Source organism: Triturus cristatus, chromosome 1_1, assembly GCF_964204655.1.
Source record: "Triturus cristatus chromosome 1_1, aTriCri1.1, whole genome shotgun sequence".
In the NCBI taxonomy this organism is placed as follows: Eukaryota; Metazoa; Chordata; class Amphibia; order Caudata; family Salamandridae; genus Triturus; species Triturus cristatus.
In genome coordinates this window covers 995,343,510-995,370,874 of record NC_140579.1, presented here as the reverse complement: position 1 = coordinate 995,370,874, position 27,365 = coordinate 995,343,510, and the positions used below count along the sequence as shown (strand labels likewise).

Below are 27,365 nucleotides of genomic sequence, written 5' to 3'. Positions count from 1 at the left end.
TGAAGATTCGTCAAACACCACCAAAGTTATTAAAAATCAAATAATCATTTTCCTATGGAAACCAGGTTCCAACTAGAACTAAACAGCGGTGACTGCCACTGTATACTAAATATACATATATATACACCAACACCTCAATAAAGCCTGTCAGGATGTATTACCCTGTCTGTCTCATTTCTACTATGTTAATCTTTGTACATTGGTCAGATGCTTAAATGTTGCCCTTGGCCACACACAAGAAAATCTCAGATATTCTGCATGGTTCTCGATATATAAAATCAATAACTACTGATCAAGAATTAGCCCTCCTGGAATGTTCAAGAAATGTGACTTCTGATGAGGCAACTGATCGATTGTCTCATGCAGGCCGTGAACGACAACTAAAAGTTTATAAACCTTAATTATCAAACGAAACCTTTACACTACATAAGGTCACAAGGGTAACCTAATACAACTTTCCTACGCCTCCTCACGAAAAGTCAGCCAGACCTATAATAAATACCCTGAATTGCTACCAGTAATATTCGCTATTCAATTAATCATATTTTTGTATAAATGAATCTTAAAGTATTGCAGGCTGAAATCACCATGTTTACAATCACTGTGTCAGAGAAGCCACACAATGATAAAATGACAAATTATTACAGTCGATTTGCTTTTAAGCATAGTGGAAGTGAAGAATTCATCCCTGATGACCCACTACGATACAGATAAGGACAGCATAAAACGTCCACCTTTAGCCATGCAATATAAAGGGGTCAACGCGTCATTAGAAGATTGAGTTCCAAAACGGACAACCACAATAAGCAGTTCCAGAACAATAAAAATCAAGGATTTGAAAAGCGCTGAAATGTAGGCACGGGGACAAGATGTACCCAGAATTGCAGGATGTTGAGCCGATGCCGAGACTCGAACCCTGACCCCCGCTCCGCAGTGGGCAGCTCAGGTCGTTGTGCCACACCCTCTTCCTCACAGCTTAGCTGTATTGTGGCAAAAGCAAGGTGAGAAACTCAAACACCCCATCACACCAAACATGCACACTGCCCCAGGGTAAAATATCAACACCTCTTTCCAACTGCCACGGCATCACCAAGGTTAAAGCGCACCCTTCACAGAAGAGGCATGATCTCCTTGGTCCGCAATCAGCTTATGCCCTACTCCCACAAAGGGATCAAGTCAATGTGCTGGGAAAGATCTACGGTCACAGATTATCAGATACCCTACACCTCTACAACCCACAGGCTAGCACTTAGGTGTGCCACCTTGGGGGTAAACTCTCCTGGAGTAACAGGCATTAGAGGTGGGCAGATATAGTGTGTTGGTGGTGGTGTAAATTAAAAGACATGCAGCTTAACCAGGGTTTTGTAACTGCTGTTTTGCATAATGTATACGGAATCTAAAGCTTTCTAGCACTTGGTTTTGAGTAAAACACAATATTTAAAGTGAAAAACTGCAGTAACACCTAAGTACATTATAACACAAGCATTGGCATAGCCAATAGGTCTCGCCTTTGGGAATTTATAAGTGTTTAGCCAGAGATATTGACTTTACCTATGTCTTTAAGCTGTGCTGTACAGAAGTTTGCAGCATGCTGAAAAGTTTTAATAAAGAAGTGTCAGAAGCATTTTTGTTACCTTAGATATGACCAAAAAAGCATTATGTACAACTAAACGACCATATTAAAAATATTAAAAATAATGTCTTGAGTTTTTTTTTTGTCCTTTCAATGCTGGCAACTTGTATCTGCCTGCCCCAATGGTTGCTTGTTGTGTTTTTTTTGTTATGGGGGGCATAAATAACAGGAGGGTGAAGGTCAGTCAGTCAGTCAGTCAGTGAGAGTGAGAGAGTTAGTCAGTGAGAGAGTGACAGTCAGTGAGAGAGTCAGTGAGAGTGAATGAGAGTGAGAGAGTCAGTCAGTCAGTCAGTGAGAGTGAGTCAGTCTTTAAGCGAGATTCAATCTTTAAGCGAGAGTCAGTATTTTAGCGAGAGTCAGTGAGAGAGAGTGTTGGTCAGTGAGAGAGGGTCAGTGAGACAGGGTCAGTGAGAGAGGGTCAGTCTGTGAGAGAGAGTCAGTCGGTGAGAGGGAGTCAGTCGGTGAGAGGGAGTCAGTCGGTGAGAGGGAGTCAGTCGGTGAGAGGGAGTCAGTCGGTGAGAGGGAGTCAGTCGGTGAGAGGGAGTCAGTCGGTGAGAGGGTGAGTCTGTGAGAGTGAGAGGCTCTTTAGTGGCGAGTAGGGTCAGGATTTAATTAACAGTAATAGATGGAAAGCCTGAGTGCAATATGACAATGCCCAAAAGCAGGTAGCGCTCAAGATTGCTTTTGATAACTCAATTAGCAAAAACCACCAAGTAAACACTCAAACAATCACTGAAGTTGCATAAATAATTAAAGATTGTATGTCTTTCGGTAATATGTGCTAAGTGACATCATAAACCGTGAAAGACCCATCAATTCATGACATCACAACAGAAAAACGTACATTATAATTGAGGAGATAGGACGGTGATGTGCACCTGCGGGAGCTTCATTGGGAATCATACACGGCTAAGCTCTGTCAGCCGGGAAGTGCTGGAAGGGAGGCAAATGGCGGCTGCGCGCGTGCACACTTGAGTGAATGCAAGCGCTAGGCCACCTTAAGCCTGCTGTGGCAGCACTTTGAAAGCGCCGATACTAAATGTCTCAGAGCAGCGCATGCGCTGGCTCAGCAAGACCTAAAAAGGAGTTCCCTAAAAGTGAGCAGTAAAAGGACACAAGTAAAGACTCTATGCTCAAGGGTAGGGACAAACACAAGATGGACAAGGCAAACCATTAAATAAGAAATAAGCAAGAGAGTGACAATAAAGCCAACCAATGTTAAGCAAAAGCTGGGCTTTCAGGCCACTAAGATTTTGGTAAGCTGACAATATGTATTTTACACCAGACCGCTTGTGCTGGCTGGTAGGCTTTACCTAAAAGATCATGCCTTATTGCTACTTGAATAAAAAGCAGTGGAAATGGCAATAGATCTGGACCTGACAGGCTGGCATGATGGATATTTTGTATTTTTTTTACCGTAAGGTTGTGCTACAAAAATAAAGAATAGGCTGCTGTTTAATAAAAAAAACATATTACATTTACCAAATATTACAATTATAACTAATGTTAATATAAAAAAGTTACCTATCAGGGAGGTGTACTTAAATATCTCCCTGCTTAGTGCTCTGCTGGTTTGGTGTGTACTCTGGACGAGCGCTGGGATGCCCAAGGGTAACCACGCGCTATACAAGACTCAATAATAATAATAATATGACTAAGTGGCGCACACAGAATGTACTATTGGCTCTGAATTATTGTAACCTGAAGGCATAGTTGAAACACACAGTGATGAGTAAAGAATAAACAAGAATGTAGAGAAGCGTTAATAAGGTACTGGTCAATCAGCTCTGACACTGAAGTGCAGTTCTTTTTTTAGTTTGATGTGACATGTAATCAGAAAAAAATGCTGTCACTGTTAGTGCAAGAGCTGGCTGACGTGGCTAAACCATTGCTCCATGCTGTTATGAACGTACACATAATGTAAACCATATCAAAGCAATGGATAACAAAGGCTGAATCAAATTCCATCATTGTAAGTATATACGTATTCTTACTAAGTTAAAAAAAAAAACCAACATAATGCTATCTAAACAGATAAAGGTATGTCTAGACTAGATCTAAAACAGATATATATCCAGTCAATCATTTGTAGCAGAGTTGGCAGAGGACTCTGTGTTCGTATAGTGCCTTCTGCCTCTGCTATTGGCTTGTAGCGCTGCAGACTGCTGAGGATATGCCGCCACTTGGATGCAACAAAGCACAGGAGGAACACAATGCAAAGAAACATCAGGGTTTTGCGGGTGAACCATGAACATTATTTTGGGGGGAATTGTGTATATCTGTTTCAATTGTTTTTCGTTTATTTACAGTTCTACAGACAAGGCCCAACAGCCCATAGGGTGTTTTATATATGAATAGGTTACAAAAGAAGAGCAGCATAAACAACGGCTTACCTAGTGAACAAGTTAAGGGATACAAGAGAAGCATAAGCAATGCAGTATCATTTGAAAACTTTAATAGAGGTGGGGGAAAAAATATCCAAATTGCAAAACAGGTGAAATCCTTGTGTTTTTAGGTTGAGCCTAGCGCAGCGCGCAAGTGCTGCCCTAGGAGAGGGCCTCTTGGAATCGCTACAGCTTTTCTCGAAACTCGTGCGTGTGGTGCTCACACGCTATTGGGCTTTGCGTGTGCCTTTCTAAAAAGACAACACGCAATTGGGCAAAGGCTTGTGCATGTCCAACCTTTGTATCCGCCTACAGCTTGCGAGCAGCAGCGCCATCTGTTTCCAATTATCGCGCACGCGTCTGGCGGTCGCGTTAATTGTAAACAGATGGCGGTCGGGCTGGCCCTGGCTTTTTTTCCCCTTTGTCACTCGTTGCTATTCCTCGGCAGAAGCTCTGTCGCTCACCCTATCTCTGCCCCCCAGTCTCTCTTCCTCCCTTTAGATCACTGTTATCTCTAGCTCTCCGCTTCTCGCCCAACACCTTATCGCCTGACTTTGTCCTGCCAGCTCCCTGGGGGTGCCCCGCCTCTCTATTCTATTGCACCTTCATTCCTAATTCTTTTCCGTTCTCGAAGTCGTTCTCCGTGCCTCGCACCCCATCTCGCCACCACTGCTTTCTGAACGATTCTCTACTCTTCTTTCCCCCTTTCTTGCTCCCCCTTGCTCCTCCAATCTCCCCACCCCGCCGACTTTATGTTCGGGCAGTCTCTAGCTCTCTGTCCTTCTCTTCAACATCCTCTCTTTATGCTGTTTCTAGTTCAGCCTCTCAGCAATACGATCTGATGGGTATGCTATCAGATGTTTGTGTAGTGCCCATTCCACCTAGAGGCTGTCAAGGCGCTGGGGCTCGCTTTTAGCACTCATGTATGTAAGTGACATAACAAAGTTTTTTTAATGTATGTTAGGCTGGAATTACAATCTGTAAGTAAAACATCGATATCCATGGAGACCCCTTCACTATTTTATTGTAGGTCTCCGCCAACCCCCTCTCCCCTCCCCGATTCCTTTTACGTTGTCCTTTTCTCTCTGCCTTTATTTCCACCACATGCTCTAAGCTCCCTCCCTCTCTTCATTTTCAACATTCCTTAGTCGGCCCCCCTCCATTGTCTTCGTCTCCCGTTTATTCCCCTCTTCCTTTCAATCTTTTTCTTTCTCTTCTTCACTATCGCTGTCAGCCTCTCCCTCCTGTGTACTTTTAATTCAATCGTACAACTTTACTGCTCTCGGGCCGTCTCATCCTTGCTTCTGTGTCCTGCCACATCCCTCCTCACTCACTTTGTTTTCCATTTCGCTGCTGCTTTCAAGCATCCTCAAAATTCACCAACACTTCTCGTCTTTTCTCTTTTCACCCGCCCCTTCTCGCCTTCCCTCCGCATCATCTATCTTTTTACCTGCCTTTCTCCCCGTCCATTCCCCTCTTTCCTACCCCGTCCCAGTTAGCACCCTCTCTCCATCACGAGCCTCTGTCCCGCCTGTTTTCATTCGACCCTCTTATTGCTTCAGCTCGGAAGTGCTCTACCGATGTTTGCACTTTTCATTCCACACAGACGTGCTTGCAGCCTCCTCCCCCGCCACCCAGGCTCTCGCCCCATTATTCGCCTCTGTAAAGTTGTGCCTAGGGCCTAGAAATAAGACACAGGGGCACACGTGTGTTAGGCTGGTGGTCGGTAGAATGCCCGCCACGCCCAGCGCCCTGGGCTCTTTATTCAGGTACATGCGTGCCGTCCGTGGGGACGCCGGGCTGGCCCAACTACGGCTATGCTGGAGGGGGGGCGTGACCCTGACACACACACACGGACCCTCAGGCATTGGTTTGGTCCGTTGCGCCAACACTACAGCCTCGTACAACTTCCCGGGTGCTTGTGACTCGCTTCCAGGCCCAGCCGCGCCTGCCTTCATATAACCATGTCACATCAACGTTGTATTTAGTTAGCATTTTCAGCAGCGTAAACCGATCCAGTCATAATAACTTGTTTCTGCATAGTGCTTCACAACGAATCTTTCAGTTTCTAAACGCTGTAGTTGACCCAGTGAAAAGGAACCAGAACCCCTGTCGTTGGGTGTTGCGTGGGCTAAACAATTTAGAAAACAGTGTGTTGTTCCACTTTCTGTGACACTCAAAAATCCGTACTAACCAGGCATGTGGTAGGAATCATGAACAAACACTTTCTTCCTTTGATTTTCTCTGCACCCGTCTCCCATTGGCAAAACGTGCAGGTCTCCCCTGTGACGCGGTTTGGCTTATTAATGTATATGACATGTTTTGGTGCTTGTGTTTCCCAAAGTCGAGGGTAATATGCTGCATGGGCTAAACACTTATAAGGTCCCAAATGCGAGACCTATTGGCTATGCCAATGCTTGTTTAATTACTGTTGTCCAGAGACATTTGGCTACAAAAACCTTCCAAATCTCTCTGCAGAGAAACCAGAAAATCAGGTGGATTTGGCCAATTTGTCCAGTTCTTGTAGTTTTCCTTGACAAGCAAAAGTTTGTACTGGGTGAACCCCACAAACCACTCAAACTAGGCAGTTTGTGAGCTGTTCATTCCGTGCCTTTGACCCTTTTCTCATTTGTGGAAAGCAGAGGAGCATCAGAGAAATGTCGTGGATCCACACTTCGATCTGCTTCCTCTTACCATTGTATAAAAAAAGCCCAGTCCCACAAGTTTCAAGTGAGAGTTGTGGTACAAGAGCAGCATAAGCCAAGCAATATTGCTTAAGTAAGACACAAGTGACACCAGGCAGACAAAATATATACATAGTAGACAAGGCCTGCCGGTAGTAAAGTGTGTTTGCTTCTTCTTTCAGTATAGTAAAATACTCCTAATTGGTAAATTTAACTTACTTATAAGTAGGGCTCCTTATTTTATCGTATTTATGTTTTTTAACTCTACCATCTGTATGTATACATATTTATATTTTGCAAATTTTCTGTATTTAGCCATATTTATTTTGGGTGTTTTGAAAAATATGAAGCTAAAACTAGTACATTTCCATATTTATTCAACCGATAAATGTGCACTCATGCTGGAATGCCTGAGATTTTTCAATAATGCGAAAACCCACTGATGATAAATCCATGGCCTTGTATGAAAACATACACATTTGTTTATCAAACTTGTGCTTATCTACTGCTGTTTAAGCCTCTTTATTAAAATTCCTTTCTTTTTTTAACTCCCTAGTCTGTCAATTTGCATAGCTGTTCGCTTGGCAGCCACGACTGACAGCATTTATAATCACACAAAAAAGCCCAAATTCTGTGTTTATCCACATTAAAAAATAAATATGGACAGGAAAATAAATAAGTTTATGTCTGTATTTATCTATAAAAATTGAAAACAGGGAGCCTTACTTATAAGTCCCTAGTAAACGGGACAAAGTGTGCCCAAGGCACTAGTAGACTGCAGCACCCATTATGCCATTCACTACAGTGACAGTGCAAACGTGACTGCAGGCCTACCATTTATGGCCTGACTGATGCCGTTTTCAGACTGCAAATTCAACCTTTCTAAATAACCCATTTTGACTGGCCAAAACCTTCTTTTTAAATATTTTAAAGTCACGCCTGTAGGAAGCTTGCTCTGTATATGCTATACTAATCCACCTTCAAAGTGCGGGCGGGTTGCTGCCTGCACTATGAAAACACAGAGTGGCTTTAAAGCAGCCGCTCCGTTTTTCACAGGAATGAGCTGCCCTGTGGGCAGCGCGAGTTTGTGGCTGTCCTGGGGGAAGTCCAGTCACCCTAATGTGGCGCATTTTCTTTGATTGCGCTGGGTGCTCATTTTAAAATGTGCACCCAGTGCAATCAAGGAAAATGCGCCACATTAGGGTGACTGGGCTTCCCCCAGGACAATAACAAACTCGCGCTGCTCACAGGGCAGCTCATTCCTGTGAAAAACGGAGCGGCTGCTTTAAAGCCACTCTGTTTTCATAGTGAAGGCGGCAACCCGCCCGCATTTTAAGGTGGATTAGAGATCCCCGGGCAGGCAAGTGCAGTCAGGGACTTCACCCACCTGCAAGGGGATGTCTGGGGGTCCACTGGACCCCCTTTCCCCCCTTCAGAGGCCTGCAGTCAGGGGACACACTGATAGTGCGCTACCTTTTAGGAGGCGCACTGTCACACTCCTCCTGAGAGCTTCTTTGCTTCTGCGCCCACGTCTGTAATATGGCGCAGCCGCAGAGGCAAAGAGATTCCCTCATTTGCATGGGACACGCCTCCATGCAAATAAGGGAATGCCCTCTGAAAATAGCGCTGGCGCTTTATGTGCACCAAGCTATCGGTTTTACAGAAGGGGTCGCACAAGCGTCTGCGGCCCCTTCTGTAATACTAAAGTGCCCCAGGTCGCAAAAAGCGGGCGCCAATGCCCGTTGCGCCCCCGGGGCGCTTGTATAATACAGCCCAAGGTATTCCTATAGCAATCCCAAGGTGATCTTCTCGTGGGTAGTGTGGTCGAACAGCCTTGGGCTTATCAGAGAGGAGTGTTAGACATCTTCAAATACACACAATAGTCTAAAAAAAGATGCCCACAACTCAATAAAGAGATCCACACCAATTTATAAAAATAAAACATATCTTTATATATGTTTAGGCACCAGAATCAATACAATCAGGTAAGCAAATTATTCAAGATCAATACTTTTGCATTTAAAAAGTCGACACTTAGGACATTTTTCAGAAGCTGCAATGTTATCCTACGGGAGGAAAAATAAGTATGGCATTCAGGTACAGTACAGCGACTTACAAGATCAATCTCCTGGACTTGAGGTGAGTAGGGCACAAGGTCCAAGACAGCATCCACAGGTCACCTCAGGCGGCACTGGGGCAGCCGGGTGCAGAGGTGTTTTTCAGCATTGAGTGCCCGATGTTATCCTATGGGGAAGAAACATGTACTGCATTCTGGCACTTCGCAGCAACTTACAGGATCAATCTCCTGGACTTATGGTGAGTATTGGACAAGGTTCAAAGCTGCACCAACAGGTCCCCTCGGGCGGCACTTGGGTGGCGGGGTGCAGAGGTGCTTTTCAGCATCGGATGCTTAATGTTATCTAATGGGGATAGGTCCGGTCGAAAAAAGGCTGAAGACTTGGACTGGGAAGCCAGTCGGTCTAAACCACATGGGGGGGGGGGGGGGGGGCTCAGGTCTCATGATACTTGGGGTTGTGGGGACACCTTTGGTCCTCTTCTCCATGGGCCAGGGGCAACGGTTGCTGAGGTATCTTCAGGCATCTATTTTTTGTCACCAGGAACACTTTTGGTAGAGGGGGCCTGCAAACAGAGGCTGCAGGTGGCGTCGAAGTCCACAGTGGGCAAGTCCAGGGTGGGATTTGCCTCTGGAGGGCTGGGGGACCAGGCTGTCATCATTGACCCACTTCAGCTCGTGCTAGGCAACACAGGTGCAGTGATGCTTTCCGGTATCGGGGTTTGGCGTCTGGAGTCCACTCAGGTCTCTTTGGGTGACTGCAGGATGCACAGAAGCAGCTCCACTGCTCCACTGAAATTCCTGAGTCTTGGCAGAAGTGCTGGCAGTCCACCCAGGCTTTTGGAGGCACCACAGCTTGCAGGATGAGTCAACTTTGGCGCAATGTTTGGGAACAGCAGACAGGCCAGCAGGGTTGGAGCCAAATCAGCTGCTTCTTCCACAGTTATTTATTTTCGCGGCTCTTCTGTCTTTCTTCTTTTGGTCGGCAGGATCTGATTCTCTGGTGCCAGGCTTCCCTTAAATACTGAATTTAGGGGCATTAGGGGAGTGTAGGGTAGTAGCCAATGGCTACTCACCTTTAGGGTCACTACGCACCCTATATTACCACTTCCTGGGGGAGGTGATCATGACCCTGTCCCAGAATTCCTCATTTTGGCAATACCAATGTGGCTAACTTTGAAAAGTCGCCTCCACTTTAGGTAGCCCACCTTAGGGGTGTCACTGGCCTAAGGGTGGACACACCTATCTGACTAGATGATTCTTCCGCCTGTCCACGTGCCAGATGGCTCTGGACAAAGGGGGTCAGTTTCTTCTCCTGTGAGAAATCGAATTCCCATACCAATGGCGGTAGTCCCTTTTGAAGCTCCCCTACCTTGGAATGTTAACATGCATGTCATCTTGTGGGAGGAGGTGAAAACACCCCCTGTCCAAGCAGGCCTTGTTTCTGACCTCTTGAGAGCAAAGGCCCTCACCCTTGGGGGGTCAAACACTCACCTCTGGTGGTGGACTGAGGAAACCAGTCAGTCAGCACCAGGGACTGGTAGCTTTTCAGGGGACATCTCTAAGGTACCCTCTGGGTACATGTATTATTAAATCTGGCACTGATATCAGTGTGGGTTTAATAATTCGAGATATTTGATACCAAACATCTCTTTTCAGTGCTGCCATCATGTAGTTATGGAACTTGTTTTTACCAGTGTCCAGCACATGTTTTAAAATGGCTTCCCTGTTCACTTGTACTAGCAGTAATGGAACTGACCAGCACAGAGGCATATCTACTCATGCAGGTATGCCCTCGTATGTAATATGAGGCATCCTATAAGGCACCCTGGTTTAGGGCTGTAAGGCCTGCTGTAAGGGTTACTTACAAATATTACATGTAGTGTTAGGGGATACGGCACGCAAGGATGTGTGTCATGTCGTGTTTTCATTTTTTGTCTGCACCAAGACACATAGCCTGCATTGGCAGTTTGCATGAACTTGATGAGGGGTCCTTTAAGGAAGCACAATTTGTGCTGCAGCCCTTCGGGAACCTCTTTAATGCCTCAGACCCTAGGTATCATTTACTAGTGACTTACAGAGGTTATTAAAGGTTTTGCCAATTGAGGAAAACAATTGCACAGTTTTGGGACTGAGATCTGGCCTTGGGGAGCTAGTTGGCAGAATCCCAGTGCACTCATCGTCGAAATCACATCAAATACCAGGCAAAAAGTGGGGGTGAGTATGTCAAAAAGGGCACTTTCCTACAACGCCTAAGTAGGTCTTATTGCCCATAAGGCAGGGTGCATGCTATTTAAAAGTAGGACAAGTGTCAAAGTGCAAGTGCTCCCTGTGTAAAGTGTAATGGTAATTGGTTGTCCATGATTGGTATGTTTGCCTTACGAGTAAAGTCCCTAGTAAAGGGCACTATGTGTGCCAGGGCTGGTAATAAAAATGCTACTAGTGGGCCTGCAGCACTAATTGTGCCACCCACATCAGTAGCCTTAAAGAGAGAACTCAGGCCTTCCACTGCAGTGCCTGCGCGCAGTTTGTTAAACTGCCATGTTGTCCTGACAAGTGCACCCACTTGCCAGGCCTTACCCTTCCCTTTTTATGCACATCAGAGACCCCTATGGTAGGTCCAGGGTACCCCCTTGGGCAGGGTGCATTGTATGTGAAAGGTAGGACATGTACTGAGGTGTGTACCATGTTCTAACAGTGAAATACTTTCCATTTAGTTTTTCACTGTTGAAAGGGCCATCTTGCCCATAGGACAGAATGGGGAGACTGTGTAATATGTTTCCAGCCTATCTTCCCATAGGCTTAAGATGGAGAGGTGAAGTTTAGTGTGCCTGAACTCACAATTTAATAACACATCTTTTTGTGAAGGTGGTTTTTGCATTGTGTGTTTAGAAACCACACTTTTAGAAGTGGCTGGGTTTTGGTGTTCTAACATTTCTGTGTGTCTCTGCCTGGTTGTGGATTGACTGTCTGGATTTGAAAGTGATAGGCTCTGGGAATGTCTTGACCCAGGGAAGGAGGTGAGACAGCAACAGCCTGACCTGCATCTGGAGTGTAAGGGGGTGGAGTAGGCCTTGAAGGTGAAGAGGCCTGGGCTGCTGCCATAAAACAATGTCTCCATCTCCTGCTGAGTGATAAAGGATCCAGACCCCCACTATCAAAGGAAGAAGGGGTCACTGGCTGGTAGACACCAAGACCTGGTCTGGACAGGGGTCAGTGCCCCCCTGAACACAAAGACTTCAAAGACATTTAGGGGTAAAACTATGAGAGCTGAAACCCCTGGACTTTGGAATGGAACTGTTCAAGACTGTAAAGGATTGAAACTACTTTGTGGTCAAGAGGAACCTCTGCCAAGGAAGAAATGGCTGAAGGGACTGAAGGAAAGGACTGACCCTTGCTGTGTGTTCTGGGGCTGGCCTGCAGTTTGCTGATTTAACCAAGGAGAGGCTAAAGGGACTTTGCTGTGTGCTGTGTCCCCCTGCTTGAAAGGACTTTGCTGTGTGCTGTGTCCTGAAGTAACTTACCCCCAAGGGCCCGAGGAGAGCTGGCTCCCTGTTGTGGAAACTCAGGAACACAAATGTTTCCAGGTGTGTCTCAGCGACGCTGTGTGCATGTGCTTTTTGCAGCCTGAGACCCTCATAAGAATTGCCCTGTGATCGTGGGCACCAGGAGTCCAAGTGAGTCTCAGTGACGCAGTGTGCGTGTGCTTTGTGCAGCCTGAGACCTTCATGAGAATTGCTCTGTGATCGTGTGCACCCGGAACTCAAGTGTCTCAGCGAAGCTGTGTGCGTGTCCTTTTTGCAGCCTGAGACCCTCATAAGAATTGCCCTGTGATGGGGGGCACCAGGAGTCCAAGTGAGTCTCAGCAACGCTGTGTGCGTGTGCTTTGTGCAGCCTCAGACCTTCATGAGGGGTGCCCTGTGACCGTGCACACCGGAGCTCAAGTGAGTCCCAGCGACGCTGTGTGCGTGTGCCCTGTTGCAGCCTGAGATCTTCGTCATTGCCATCGGCCCGGAATCACCAGAGTCTCTGTGCCGCCGGTCCGAACCCGTCTTTGCCAAGGAGGGACCTCGAACCATCCCCGTGTCGGGGGGCCCGAGTTCCACTGCCGAAACAATGAAGCCGCATCGGAGGCCCAAGTCGCGAGGAGAGGAGAGCGAGGTCGCACCCCCGCGTAACACTCAGCGTGTGTGCATGCGTGTGTCGCTGCCTGGGGCGGGGTGCGGGCTCGGAGAGAAACGCTCTCGGCTTTTCCCATTCTCGCAGCGTGAGCCTCCGCTGAAGTCCATATTGCTGCCCATACTTGCCAAGGAGTGGCAGTACCGGATCCAGAGTGTGGAGCTACACTTGGTTTTACACCATACCCGTGTTGGGGGCATATTTTGGTAGTAGCTGACCGCGAGTCAGCAAGAGTGGCAGAGAGACCATCCCGAGTACCGTGATCGGTGCCGGAGTACATTATTTTGGTATAACAAACTACCTGATTGTTGCATTACATGTTACATCATTTTGGTATTATGAACTGCCTGATGGTTGCTTGACGCATTGCATTATTTTTACATAACAAACTACCTGATTGTTGCATTACGCATTTCATTATTTTTGCATATCGGACTGCCTGATTGTTGCATTCCGAATTGCATTATTTTGGCATTACGAACTGCCTGATTGTTGCATAACGAACTGCATTATTGTTAGATTACAAAGTGCCTGATTCTTCCATTCCGAACTGCATAGCATTGCATTAGGACTGCATGGGATCGTCTAGAATTGCTCATTGATACTGTAAGAACCTACAAGGGCTTGCTGGCCTAATAACAGGCAAGGTGAAATATTACAAATACGCATATGTTGGATCCTTATCGTGTGGTCTCATCGTATATCTTTTTATATAAACATATGTGTTTTTTATGAAACTCGTGTGGAGTCCATTTCTGGTGTCATCATTGGGTTGCTGTGAGCGTGGTTGCAAATACTTTACAAATTTGCCTTGAAGATAAGCCTGGCCTCTCGTGCCAAGCTACCGAGGGGGTGAGCAGGGGCTATCTGAGAAGATGTCCTTCCTTTCCCTGCCTTAGAAGCAAGGGTCCCTATTTGGCCTAAGGTACCTACCTCAGCCAACTAGAGACCCCCCAGGTTTAACAGTGACCAACAAAAAAAATAATAAAACCACTATTTTTAATAGTTATTAAACATCCAATTCAGGGGGATGTCTGATTTTTACTAAGAAATAATAAAAATTAACATTTAGAAAGTTACCTTTTTACTGCAGAGTTTCCGGAGGATAATCTGCCGTTTGTTCTCCCACTTCTGCCAGTCAGTAATTAGCATTCAAATAGCCCCTTGATGAGGTGTGAACTTGCTCCCAGAGTTGCGACAAAGGCTTAGGTGTGGGGAGGTGTTGTTATGCCCTTGACAGGATTGCTTGTGGGCTGGCCGGAACTTGATTAACTTCAAAGAGGCTTATTCGGTCACAACCAAATGTAGCTAACACCCAGGCCGGCCCCCTTCTGTTGTCGCCACAGCCAGGCAGGCTCAAATCACAGTGGACTTCTTTTTCACGTTACAGTGTCAAAGCTTGTTTGACAGGTCTGCTGGGTTTACATACAAAATTTGGAGAGCACTTTAAAGTTCAAGAATAAGATGGCAAAACGTCTAGTGTAGCCACTCTGGTTTCAGAAAAACTCAGCTTTTCTTCTACCAGACTTCTGCCTCTGAGGTTGTTGTGTATACAGGACCTACTTCAAACTGGATTTTGGTGTTTCATGTAGGAGGACACTAGTATTACCAGAGTACAAACCCCATACACCAGCCCTAAGAGCCCAAGTTCAGTGTGGCCAAAGACTTTAACTATATGCGGACGATGTTACCCTGTACGTAAAAGACCCGATAAACAATCTCAACCCGCTCCTACGAGAATTTGTGCGCTTTGGTGGCCTATCCGGCATACACATTACCTGGGCGAAATCTCAGATACTGCCCCTCACTCCTGCTGCCGTCCCCTTTGCGGTCGATTTCCCCTTGGTGTGGTGCGACTCTTCTGTTCTGTACCTGGGGGTGAATGTCACCCTGGATCGGGACGAGCTGATACGGGATAATTATGGCCGAGCCATTGACGCATTACGCGATTCAATAACGAGGTGGATAGCTATGCCGTTGTCCATCGCCGACAGAATTTCCTTGGTTAAGATGACGGTATTGCCTAAGTTCCTTTACTACTTCCTGAACATCCCCTATCATCCGGGCCGACTTTTTTTCCACATTGCAGACTGAACTTCTGCGCCTTGTATGGGGGGCAAACAACCTCGGATTAGCTGGGAGACGCTGGCCAGCCCCTATGCGCTGGGGGGTCTTGAGCTCCCTAACTTCGAACTTTATTACATCTGTGCGCAAGCGCATTATGCGCACTCTGGTTTCACGGTCCGAAATATACGGCCCATGTGGCCACGGAGCACTGGCTGGTGGAGCCCGTCCCGCTGGAGGGGGCGCTCTTACTTCCTGCAGGGCGGCGCGAGTGAGATCCCACAGCTGTAGACTGCACAGTGCGGGCATGGAACTGGATTACACGCAAGATGCAGGCCCCAATGATCTACTCCCCCTGCCTGCCGCTGGCGTTTCACCCCCAATTGACCCTCCTACAGGAAGGTATTTTTAAACAGTTCCAGCGACGGCGGGGGACCTGTACGTGGGGAGATATATATAAAGATGGGAGGTTCGCTACTCTCCAGCAGTTATGTGCTGAACCCCCCCGACTGTGATGGAGACATTCATTTATGCCCGTCTGCGGGAGGGGATACGGGCCTGTACACCGGACTACCCACACGAGCCGCCGATGCTCCCACAGGTGCATGCCCTGCTAGGAGCGAAAACAGCTTCCCACTTGGTGTCCACTCTGTACCGATCTGTATCTGTAGAGCTTGGTGCCTCACATGGCTCAGCTCGGGATAGATGGGCTGGCGAACTAGGACAGGACATCACGGACCGGGAATGGCACTACTGCTGCACACAAACTGAGAGGGTGTCTACTAGTGGCAGGTTGCGCATCACGCATTTCAAGTTCCTGCAAAGATACTATTATACCCCCGCTAGACTACAAAGATTTGGGTTGCGAGAGGATGCTAGATGTGAGAGATGCCGGACAGATTGTGCCGATATGCTGCATTTGGCCTAGAGCTGCCCGGCCTTTCAGCTATATTGGGAACAGGTCTTTGAGGCAGTAGGGAAAATGTTAGGTGCCTCGCTCCCGCCGACTCCGCTGATGGGCATCTTGGGATATACGGAAACACTCCCGATGCTGCATAGGAAATTTGCCTCGCTGTGCTTCCTCCTCGCCAAGTGGAGAGTGGCCTGCAGATGGGGAAGGGGGAGGGCACCTAAATTCAAAGACTGGCTAGAAACAATGATCCTTTGGCAAGATCAGCTTGCCCTTTACTCTGACCTCCTCCCGACTGGTTCCCGACCCTGGGACATATGGGGCCCCTTGAAGACGTACCTATTGATGTATCCATTGCTGCCTGAGGTGAACCCCCCCCCCTTCCCCGGCTGGATTAGGGACTGCATAATGTGCGGTGGAGGTGTGGACGATCTTTGCTGCCCTCGGGGAGTGGCTGTTGGTTGGGGAAACTGGAGTTTTTCCTTGGGCACCCTGGGTTGGTGAACATACCCGCTGCTAGTGTGGCCTCCTGGGGGCGGGCTGTCTGTAGCGGCTAGTTGAGTGTGGGGGCAGTCGGGGAGCTTGCGCGTCCGGCTTTGATTTTGGTGTATCGAAGGGGCTGCTTAAAGAGTTGATAATACTGTTGAGATGTGCACAATGGCGAGTCTGAGTTTAAGACTGTGTCCTATTGACCAAGATGTTTTCCTAGATTTCGCTGAGATTTTCATTATTGGACTATTTTTCTTACCGTGAGGCTAGTTTGGGGTGGGGTCCTTAGTTGTTGTTCTTAATTGTTGGACAACAGTATTTTTGTTCTACTGAAATGCAAGACCCATATATACTGCTACGCGGCCGGCCCTGTAGGGTTGTTGGCATTTCGCTGTGTACCTTTCTTTCTCTGCTTATTAGGATATGCTGCCGGCCCGAAGTGGATGTAGGCAACAGGCTGTGTGATGACTTTATCTGTTGAATAAAGGTTTTAATAAAAAAACAATTGGTGGTTCGAGAAACTGCCAGACTAGTATTGTGTTTTGCTATCATTCCTGACTCTGGGGTTTGAGAGGGATGGAGTCCTATGTCTCTTTAGATGTGCAAAGGCAGACGTTTGCTGCACCCTTCCCTTTTTAGGTCTCGCCTGGCGTAGGCTGCGCGCATGCGCAGTCTCGCTGGTGAGATTTAGTGTTAACAGGGTATTTTCTGTAAGGGGCTTTAAGCCCCGCCCCTCTGTTCCATTGGCTGGTGTCACCGTTTATGCTAAACGGTGGGCAACCATTGGAACAGAGGTGTCTGACGTTTTTGCTTGGCTTTTGAGCCGTCCCATTTGGACGGACTCGCTTGCTTTGTGTTGGTCTCTAAAGGTTTCTTATCTTTATGGGGCCAAACACATGGCCCCTTAAAGACAAGAAACCTTTTGGCAGAAGCCGAGCAAGTACGTCATGGTGAGCGCTTGTGCGAAGTGAGCATGCGCAGAGCCTTTCGGTCCTAGCGACGCCTCTTGTTTTATTCTCCTTTCAAGGGGTTTAATTCAGCTTCCTAAATTGTTATTTTGAAACACCAGAGATAGATTTTTTTTTTTACACCACTTGTCTTTCGTTGTCATTAGCTGGTGTTTATATTTCCCTGCATGAAAAACGGACATAGACCGCTCTCGGCTTTTAAATTGTTCGGCGGAGACGTGTTATGTTACAAGCGGGTGCGCCGGAGTTATCAAGGAATGATCTTTCAGTGAAGTGGACGGCCGTGCCTCTGCTCTTAACCTTTCTGTGCACGCGCGCATCCAGATTACACGTGGAATGCTTCCGACAGACTGGCCGTAGTGGTGGTATTTTAATGTACTAGAGGGAACGGTCGGCTTTGGCAGTTATTGCAGCAGAACCGGAGTTCAAGCTTTTTTTTCCAAGATAATAGCGTGCCCCGGGTCGAACACAAAGAGCCGTCCAGGTAATACTAATGGTGTTTAATTCGGTTGAACTGCATTTTCTTTTATCATATGTGTCCAGAAAGGTGTAAGACGATGCCGAGGTGCACGCCACTGATGGAATGGCGACATGTTTACAGTGAAAGTGCTCCACGCCTCAAGCGGCCAGAGCTGCCGACTTTGCCGACTCGGCTCAACATCCTGTTATTCTGGGCAAATCACTTATTCTCCCCCATGCCTAACCCCCCCCCCCACACACACAAAAATCCATGTGTACTTCTGTAATGTGCCTGATGCTCATGTAAAGCGCTTAAACCTTTGGGTTGTGTTCGCGCTAAAACTGCAAAATAAATAAACAATACATAAATAATCAATCTGAGGTCAGAGCATTCGTACACTTACGAGCTCAGCCAGCACCATATCACCTTTCTAAACAAGCATTTGCAATGCAATAGGTCTCGCATTTGCAAGAGTTTAAGCTATTGGCATTGTAAATGGCAATTCCTTTCATTTATGTTTTAAAAACCAACACGTAATAAAAGGCATTGTCATTTACAATGCCAACAGCTCAAACTCTCTCGCAAATGCGAGACCTATTGCATTGCAAATGCTTGTTTCCTGTCCAGTGTTACCCTGGTGGATTAGTGGAGAGTGTGGGGAGTCTGGAGCCAGCAGTCACCTTAGATGTGAAAGGTTAGCCTTTTGACAGGCCCTGCCCTTTTGCTCCCCTACAGCTGCTGATTCTAGATGTGAGATGTGCAGGCTTTCTTCCCCATTGTGTCTTTGTTTTGGGTTTCTGTCACTGGAGACTCCCGGCAACACCTCCCCCCCCCCCCCCCACCTCCGATCACCATCCCCTAAAGACTACAGAGTTGCCGACCTGTCTGAAAACTGCCAAACTGATACACAACGTGGCAAAACAGCCTCGATCCAGGCCCAAAGCTAAACCCACGGAAAACACAAACTCTCGCTGCAAGACTAGTGTAACAGAAGGGCCATCCCTCCAGATCAGTCTTCCAGGACTTCTCACTGGCCAGTGTACACCTGCAGAGTGTTGGAGAATATTCTGAATTGCAAACCTGGTGTCTTTCACACCCATCTTCCTAGTTAGGTGAAGGGGACATCACCTGAAGATGTGTGCACCAATCTGCTGGGACTCTGTCTTGTCTCCTGGGAGAGGGGTGATGGTTTATCCTTGCAGCGGAGTCTACCAAGAGGAGAATCCTCGTTTTTAGCTGCCTGGTGGAGAAGCTGCCCAGAGAAGCAAACCAACTCTAGCAACTGAAGCAAGAACCACGCGAGAAGTGAAGAGGGAGAGTGGGGCTACAAAGAGAGAGTGGTCCCTCTACTTGCTGCATGTTCCCAGGCACCCCCAAGTGGGACTTGAGGCTTTCTCAGCCTTTCTCCCTGTCGTGAATTGCAAGATCAATTGTAATTGTGACTATGTGAAAGTGTGTGAAGGGGTTACATGGCTGTTGTAATATTGACTTTGAAAGTAAAAGAGAATGCAGTGCTTACAGGGTAGTGGGTGCTTTGTGTGCATATGGGATAGTGAAGTGAATAAGATGCAAGGAAGCACATGCAGGAGAGTACGAAAAGACGGTGCTGAATAGGAAAGAGATGAGGTGTGCGATAACATATGGAACATTTCAGAAAGATGTGTGGAGAAAAAGGGCAAAAATTTCTAATAGAAACTGTAGAGGAACGTGGTGTGAGGGGAAGAACAAGAGTGATCATAACACGCCGAAGTCTACTAACCTTTCCACAGACCTAAGTAGTGTTTAGATCACAGTCTCATTGTTTCTGAATTGAAACATTTTCAATTCTTCACAACAAAATAATTGTTGATACTCATTTATCTGATACTATCCACAGACATTGGCAAAGCCAAGAGGTTTGGCTTTGTTTAGGTCCTTCTGTGTTACTGTCGGATACATCTGGATGCAATTACAGAAAACTCGGATAGGCCCCAAAATCCTGGTTGTGTGGCACGCAATGGGAAGCACAAGATATTAGTGTACATATAGGTTACGCCTCTTGAAAAGAATTCATAGGTACATTTCTTAGGCCATGCCCCTTATAGAGCCCCATCACATTTGTTCACCCTACTTAAAGCCCTGCTTGTATGTCCTGTACCCCCTGTCACTTTCTCCTGCCTGTCAGTGCCTACACTTTCTAACTACCTCTATCCGCATGTTCCCTCCATCCAACACTCTCCATTGTGTGCCAGTATTTGACCTCTTCTGTGGATTGTTTCGCAACTCTGTATCAGGGCTCTCTCCTTCGTAGGACTTTCCCCAGAGGTGTAGCTTAGTCAATAATGTTAGGGGGGTGTGAGGTTGAGATTTCCGAACAAGCAACAAGGTGACCCAACTAAGGACATGATTCCGAGCCAAGGCGCTATTTATTACACCTGATAAAGAATGTTACTGTGTGAATCATTATTTATCAGGTGCAATAAAGAACATCTATCATGTTTTGGGGGAATAACATGGATTTTTGTGCTTACCAAAATATGCATGTTCCGGTAAATACTGAACACTTTTTCCTGGTCAAATTAAGACAGCCATGACCTTCTGAAATGTAATGAACATTGAGATATTTAATACAATTACCAGATGCCATAAATACCCTTCAACTCAAAATTCCAATCCCTGCGCAAACAAGGGTTTACATTGGGGACTGAAGATTGTAACCAACTTGTAATCAGGGCCAAAAAAGGATGAAGGGGGCTGGTGCAACTACTGAATGGTGGTTGTTAGACCTGGCACCATTGGCGTGAGTCTCCCTTCCTTTTTTCGCTGTGTCTCCTCTGTTTTTGCTGGTTATAGATGCTATGGGCGCTGTGCCGCTGCCATTCAGTGCCACAGCGCGAATGCTCCCTTTGTAAAGATGACATATGAATTGGTACATCCATGATTGGCTTATTCAGTTTACCGGTTAGTCCCTAGTAGCGTGGCCGGTGTGTGCCCAGGGCTGGTAAACCGAATGCTGCTGGTGGGCCTGCAGCACTGGTTTGTGCCACCCACAGAAGCAGCTTGTAAAGTGTGTCTCAGACCTGCCACTGCAGTGTCTGCATGCAGTCCAGAACTGCCATCTTGGCTGTTAAGTGCACCCACTTCCCAGCCCCTAAACCTTCCCTTGGCATCATGTAAGCCCCCCCTTATGATAGGGCACATTGTATGTGTAAGGTAGGACATGCCCTGTTGTATGTAGCATGTCCTAGTAGTGAATTACACCCAATTTCGTTTTTCACTACTGTAAGGCTACCTGTTCTCCATAGGCCAGAATGGGAGGTCTGGGCTATTACATCCTATAGTCCTAACTGACCCACAGAACATGGTAGAAAAACGAATCTAGTATGCCTGAGCTCAGAATATTAAACTACATCTTTTAGTGAAGGTTATTTTTATATTCTGTGTTTGAAACTACCACTTTTAGAGTATAGGTACTTTCTTGCCTAAGCCTTCCAGTTGCTCTGCTATTATGTGTATTGGCTGTCTGGTTTTGGAGGGACAGGGCAGGCTGAGTCAGACCTGGGTTGAATAGAGCGACCTGCCTAGGTGTGAGGGGAGGGGTAGCTCCTGCACTTGAATAGGGCTGTGCCTGGCAAGGTGAATGCTGGCTCCACCTCCCACTGTGCGTCTGAGGCAGACCCCCTCTTTCTGAAAGGAAGGATGCAGCCTGATCAACAAAGTGCTCCAGGGCTGGGCAAAACTGGTTCTGGCTGGGTTCAGAGGCTTGGGACCCCTAAGAACAAAGACTTTGGAGGTATAAATATTTGTGCACAAACCCCTACAGTTGGTATTGCTCCTGGATAACAAGAAGAACCTCTGTCCATGTGACTACAGGAATCTGCAAGAGAAGGACTGTCCTTGTGCCCTGTGTGCTGTTTCTGGGACTGGCCTGCAGCTGCTACCACTGGACTTCCAGAAGAGGAAAAGAACTTTGATTGGACTTTTATTTTTGCTACAGCAATCACCCAAGGGCTAGAAGAGAGCTAGCCTCCTGCTGGAGTCTCAGGCACATCAGACTCCACCATCAGCCTCCTGTTTCCTCCCAGCGAGGATTACTATCTGCAGGTGAGGCTCCTGTGTGTTCCAGGACCTCTATTTCTACTGTTGAGGAGAGAGCGCTGAAAATCGTCGCTAACCTCCGTTAGCGAGCCGCTGCAGCTGGTGAGCGTGAGAAAAATCGCCGCTCCGCTGTCGCCGAGCGCTCGCTAACCCCGAAGATCGTCGCAGCACCTGTCTGCGGGCCTGAAAACGCCCACTATCCGAAGATCGTCGCAGCACCTGTCTGCGGGCCTGAAAACGCCCGCTATCTGAAATCATCGCAACAGGATCATCGCAGCGCGGACGCCGAGCGTTCGCCATCTTCCCCGCATCGAATCCGGATCGTCGCTCCCTCGCGGAGCGCCATCTTTGTCAACGCAGCAAGATCGCACACGCAACAGGCTCGGTGCATCATCCTCCCTTCGCGGCAAGGATTTCATCGCATCACCGGCTTAGCGTGAGGAAGTTTGTCGCTTTGTCCTGCCCGCAACCCAGCACATCATCCTCCCTCGCGGTAAGGATTCAACGCATCGCTGGTTAGCGTGAGTAAATTTCCCGCTACAACTCCTTAGCGACATTTTTGTTGCTTTGCTCCAGGAACCAGATACTTTGTGAGTAAAAGGGTCGCAGAGACCACTGCATTGAACTAAACATCCGTTTGTGCACCTTGAACTATTTTTGCAGCATTTCTAAAGTAATTATATTTTTATCGTATTGTGGATTTTTACTGTTATTGGTCTTGTGATTAAGTCTATATAAAAATACCTATTTTTCATAACTACTTGAGTGGTGTCCATTTGTAGTGTTCCTCATTATATTACTGTGTATGGTCATAAATGCTTAACACACTGCATCTGAGATAAGCCTAGCTGCTCGTGCTACGTTACCACAGGGTTGAGCAGGGGTTGTCAAAGGGTGTAGGCTGCTTACTCTGACTTAGGAAGAAGGGTCCCTACTTGGACAGTGGCCAGCCATTGCCAACTAGAGACCCCCATTTCTAACAGTGGTAATAGACAGGATTAGGAGAGGTTTCAGTCATTTCGAAAAGTAGGGAAAGCCAATATAGGAATAGTCTGGACTAAGTTGTCCACTGTAGCCAAGTTCCTCCACAGAGCACTGTAAGGCATAGAGGCCCATGAGAGCAGGCTAACATAAGTCCATACATAACATCAGCAGACCAGGCTTGGGACGGGCAGCTAGAGCAGACCTTTTAGTAGCCCAGACTGCTTTCGCATGAAGTCTGAACACCTTTAAGATCCGCTGACAGGCCCTGTGAGAAATTCACACTGTCTTCAGATACTTTTCTAGAGCTTTCACTTGTTTCCCGTCGTGTACATTCACACAACCGAAGCTCGTCTAATAATAAAAGAGTGATATGGTGCATGAAAAAAACTACAGAAACACAACATCTAGAAAAAAAGTAAATACTCTTACAGAATGCAAGATGAAATTAAAATGGAATGCCAACAGGGAGTGCATCGCTGTTATGGATTACCTCAAGGCTTTGTACAGAGGCTGTTGGAATTTCGGGCAGTGGCATAGCTACCATTGGTGCAGCAGATGCAGTGTCGCCAGGGCCCAGAGCCCTGAGGGGTCCATTGAACCCTGATAATTACTTTATTTTACTACCCCAACTGCATTAAAAATGACCTTTTCCCTTGCATGTACCAGGTCCCAGGGCATGCTTACTATGCTACTGATTTCAAGCATTGTTTTGCCTGTAAAGGACGTGAATTTAGGGCCCCATAGGGACCCATTTCAAAGTTTTTAATTACTGCTGCATCTCACAATTTGCAGGACCTGCCCCACTTAAAGATCTACAGGTGGCACGGTGATGTGGAGTGAGTGACGGGCAGAAGCCCAATCAGATCTGGCCAGCACATTCATTACATACATCTTCGTAGATGTACAAGCCCGGCGGTCGGTGAGAGCGCTGCGAAGGCGACCTGTGCAGGTCTTGTACTCAAAGAATGATGAAGCCTCAGCCACGCAGGCTAGGAGTAGGAGCCTCCCAAGGAGCTCCCGCTTTGGGGATTACCTTTCGGTAGATATCCCCGTTTAAACCGGCCCGCCACCCGCCTACACCTGGATCGGACTGCGCTACTCGGTGGATGCACACCTTTGTAAGAAAATCTGGGCATTCATCTGACCTGATGGTACGACCTCCGCGGCGTCCCATGTCCGCAGCTTCAATGCCCGGACGCCAGTGCTGATCGACGGATCCCGTGCTCCCAGATCGATCCGCTGCTTTGGGGCAGATCTGACCCACAATGTGCCCTCAGTTTTCCTGTAGCTGCTGGCTCGTCTATTGACGCGCAGCCTGCCTTACGGAGGCACTAGTTTGCCCGTTGCCAAGCTCGGCTCTCCAGGTTGGCGCCATTGCTCAGGACTCCCGATGCCCAAGTGAAAGGCTGAGGAGTTCTTGCCAGCTGCCGAGGTTCCCCGTGCAGGAGGAACTGGCCTTGAGCCAGCAGCCACACCGGAGAGGTGAGTCTCCCCTTCCGTCCTCGGAGGAGCGACATCTCGCCCGATGTAAGCAGGAATGTTTTGTTTCGGCTCAATATTCTTGGACTTCACCTTAGAGCCTCATGTCAACGCTGCCTCTCTGCCTTGCCTGGAACGCTGCGGTCCTGCGGACGAGCGTATCCATTGGCACGACATACCTGGCTCTGTCACGTCCGGCCAGTTCTGCCATAGGAGCCCGGTAGCCTAGTTGGTCTATTGGCGATCTAAGACTCCGAGCGCCATTTCTATCATGGTGACCGCCCTGGGAACCAGCATCGTTCGACGACGACTTGCTCATCACCTGGGAGCCTCCAGCACACAAGTATGCCTCAAAATGAACTGACCGTGAAGCCCTGCTCCCCGCCTATGTGAATACAAAACGCGCCAGCGCCTGGCTATTTCGTGCCACGTCTTTCTATTAAATATTAAGAGCAGGAACTAACGGCTTGCAAGGACCTAAAATGCCGGCGCCTCTGTAATGCGTGAACACTGTTCCTTCCCGTATTGTTTGTGGCGGCATTCATCAAAATAAGTCGATCAGCTAGCGTTTTCGAGAGGCTACACTGTTTTCAGTATTAGAGATTGTAATTTACTGTTGATGACTTTCATAGTAGCCATATGACTCACAGACTGACCACTGCCTGACCCTAAAATGGCGACGGTCTGAAGACATTATGATTGCATTGCCTGACCCCAAAATGGCGAAGCTTCTAAGACATCCTGATTATCCTCATCCTCGCTAGCTAATTCTTGAGAACTGCTAACCAGGCTCCTAATCAAAGGCTGCCGTCTCCTGTGTATTGCCACATTACAATTCTGTTTCTACACTGCAGTTAATATGGCACTTTAAAGTTTAGTGTATTTACTACATATAATTGTTTGATAACTACCACCCTGCCTTATGCTTGATCCCGGACTGTGCCTCGGCATTTCTTCTTCGGCCTGAGCCCTGATTGTATCTCGGCAGTTATACCGTTCAACCATGCGCCCACCTTACCTCACCCAGAACTCGAATCTTGTGCGCTACGGACCCAACTCCTGGTCCATTAACTACCTATACAAAATTACCAGTAAGGCAAAAAAGAACTTCAAGCATAGTACTCTAAAACAACACCCGGAAACACTCATTGTAGAAAACTACCACACAGCGACCAACGGCAACACGAAAACTAACTTCATTTTCTACACAAATCGCCCGGCTAAATGGAAAACCACCTTCTCTCTTCACCTTCAAGTCGCCAAGTCAGTAATCATTCCCTATGGTGAAAAAATCTCCACTACCATCTCCCCGACCTTCAAAGGGGAGCTCACCATCTCCATCTACAGAACTGGAACCATTCTCATTCAGGCCACCGACCCGCACCTCACCACTTTTGACCGCCACTTCCCCACACTTCTTTCCTCATTAACTCAAATGAGCCGTCAAACCATATCTCCCCAACCCACCATCACCCTTACTAATAACGTGGAACGGACCCAAACTCCCTGCCCTGAAGAACCTCTCTTCAACTCATGGACATCCACCATCACTCACTATAATTACACTACCCCTATCATTACTCTCCGCCGCCAAACACCCACAACTACTATATCTACTGAGCACACCAGGAACAACAAACTCACAATTAACAAACACCACAAGACCGATCTAGATCCTGACAGCTCAGATTCTAACCTCTGCCCTCTCGCGACCGAAATCCCAACAGGCACTCTCCGCTTGACCCCTGATAATCTGAACCCTCCCTCACAAACTACCTCTTCCTCCATGTGATCGAACCCTCCCCCGGGTCCCCAGCCCCGCCCGCATACTGCCCGGATTTTCACCTCTCCGGTGTTCTCCCTTCCAGGACACGCAAAACAGAACAATCACCAAAGCGTCCGTGACAACGAAGACCCCACCCCTCTCTCTCTTACAGGGTCCAATCAGGAGAGACGACGGACCGGAAGGACTAACCCGGTGCCCCGGAAGTCGCTCCCCCCTGCGGGCGGCCAACCACAGAAAAGACGGAACAGGAGAGACAGAGAGCGTCGGAAGATCGTGGCAGGAACTCTCGACTGGAGGTACGGCGGAAGGAGAAGACGGAAGCGGAGAACCTGAGGAGTGGTCCGAAGACTGGTGGAGTCCCCCGGAGGTGGCTGAAGAGCGTCCGTAACTCGGAGGAGAGTTACGGCGGAGCACGTGAGTACCATCTACCATCTCCCGAGCACGCTAGGTGCTCTGTAGGAAGAAGTACGACCCCTGTGTATATTCCCTCTCTTTCACAGTCACGTCCTTTCAAACCGGACAGCCACCCTGTATATAAAATATAGCACCTTGCACTGTGTGACTCCCGTTACCCCCACGACCCCCTTTCGAGCACCCTTTTCTTTACCGAGCCTTACCCTGCCCCTTCTCTTCCCTTTTCCCTCACGGTCTATTTCCGCTTCACCACCTCAGGTCACGGGTGCGGTATCTGGCTCAGAGTCCCAGCAGGACTAACGGCTCCTCTCTTTCTCTTCCGGTCCTCCGAGGAGTACCCGCCCGGCCTACGACCCCCGGCTACACCCAAGACAGGAGAATTCCCAGAAGCATCACCCCAGACGACCGCGGCTGAAGACCATCGCACCGTTCCCCCTGCCCTTCTTCCTGTATAATCTGAACTTGTGTGCATTAAAGAAAAACACTATTGCCCACTATATCCGGCCTCCTCGTCTGCTTTTCCAGCCCGCCACCCACCCACGATCACACTCCATCACAGACCTTTTCCCCCGACCCTTATTTCCCCCATATCCAACGTCCTCTCCAATCTAGTGGTCACTCTCCCCCCTACTACCACTGCACACTCCCCCTCCGATGTCCCACATGCACAGACACAACCGGCCTCCACCGATTACCTCACTGACAACCCCCGTGACATCCCCATGGCCAACGTTGACACCAATCCTATAAACTCATCCCCCCTATTATCACTACACGCTC

General features: G+C 47.8%; 1 long non-coding RNA gene across 1 annotated transcript in view; it reads left to right on the top strand.

Moving 5' to 3' along the window:
* The window catches only part of LOC146871437 (uncharacterized), a 124,900-nt gene extending 97,828 nt beyond the window's left edge, over positions 1–27,072 (top strand). Inside the window, exons 3-4 of the long non-coding RNA XR_014959551.1 lie at positions 26,323–26,585; positions 26,844–27,072. This is a non-coding gene — a long non-coding RNA (uncharacterized LOC146871437). The remainder of the gene's footprint in view (positions 1–26,322; positions 26,586–26,843) is intronic.
* The last annotated feature ends 293 nt before the right edge of the window (positions 27,073–27,365 follow it).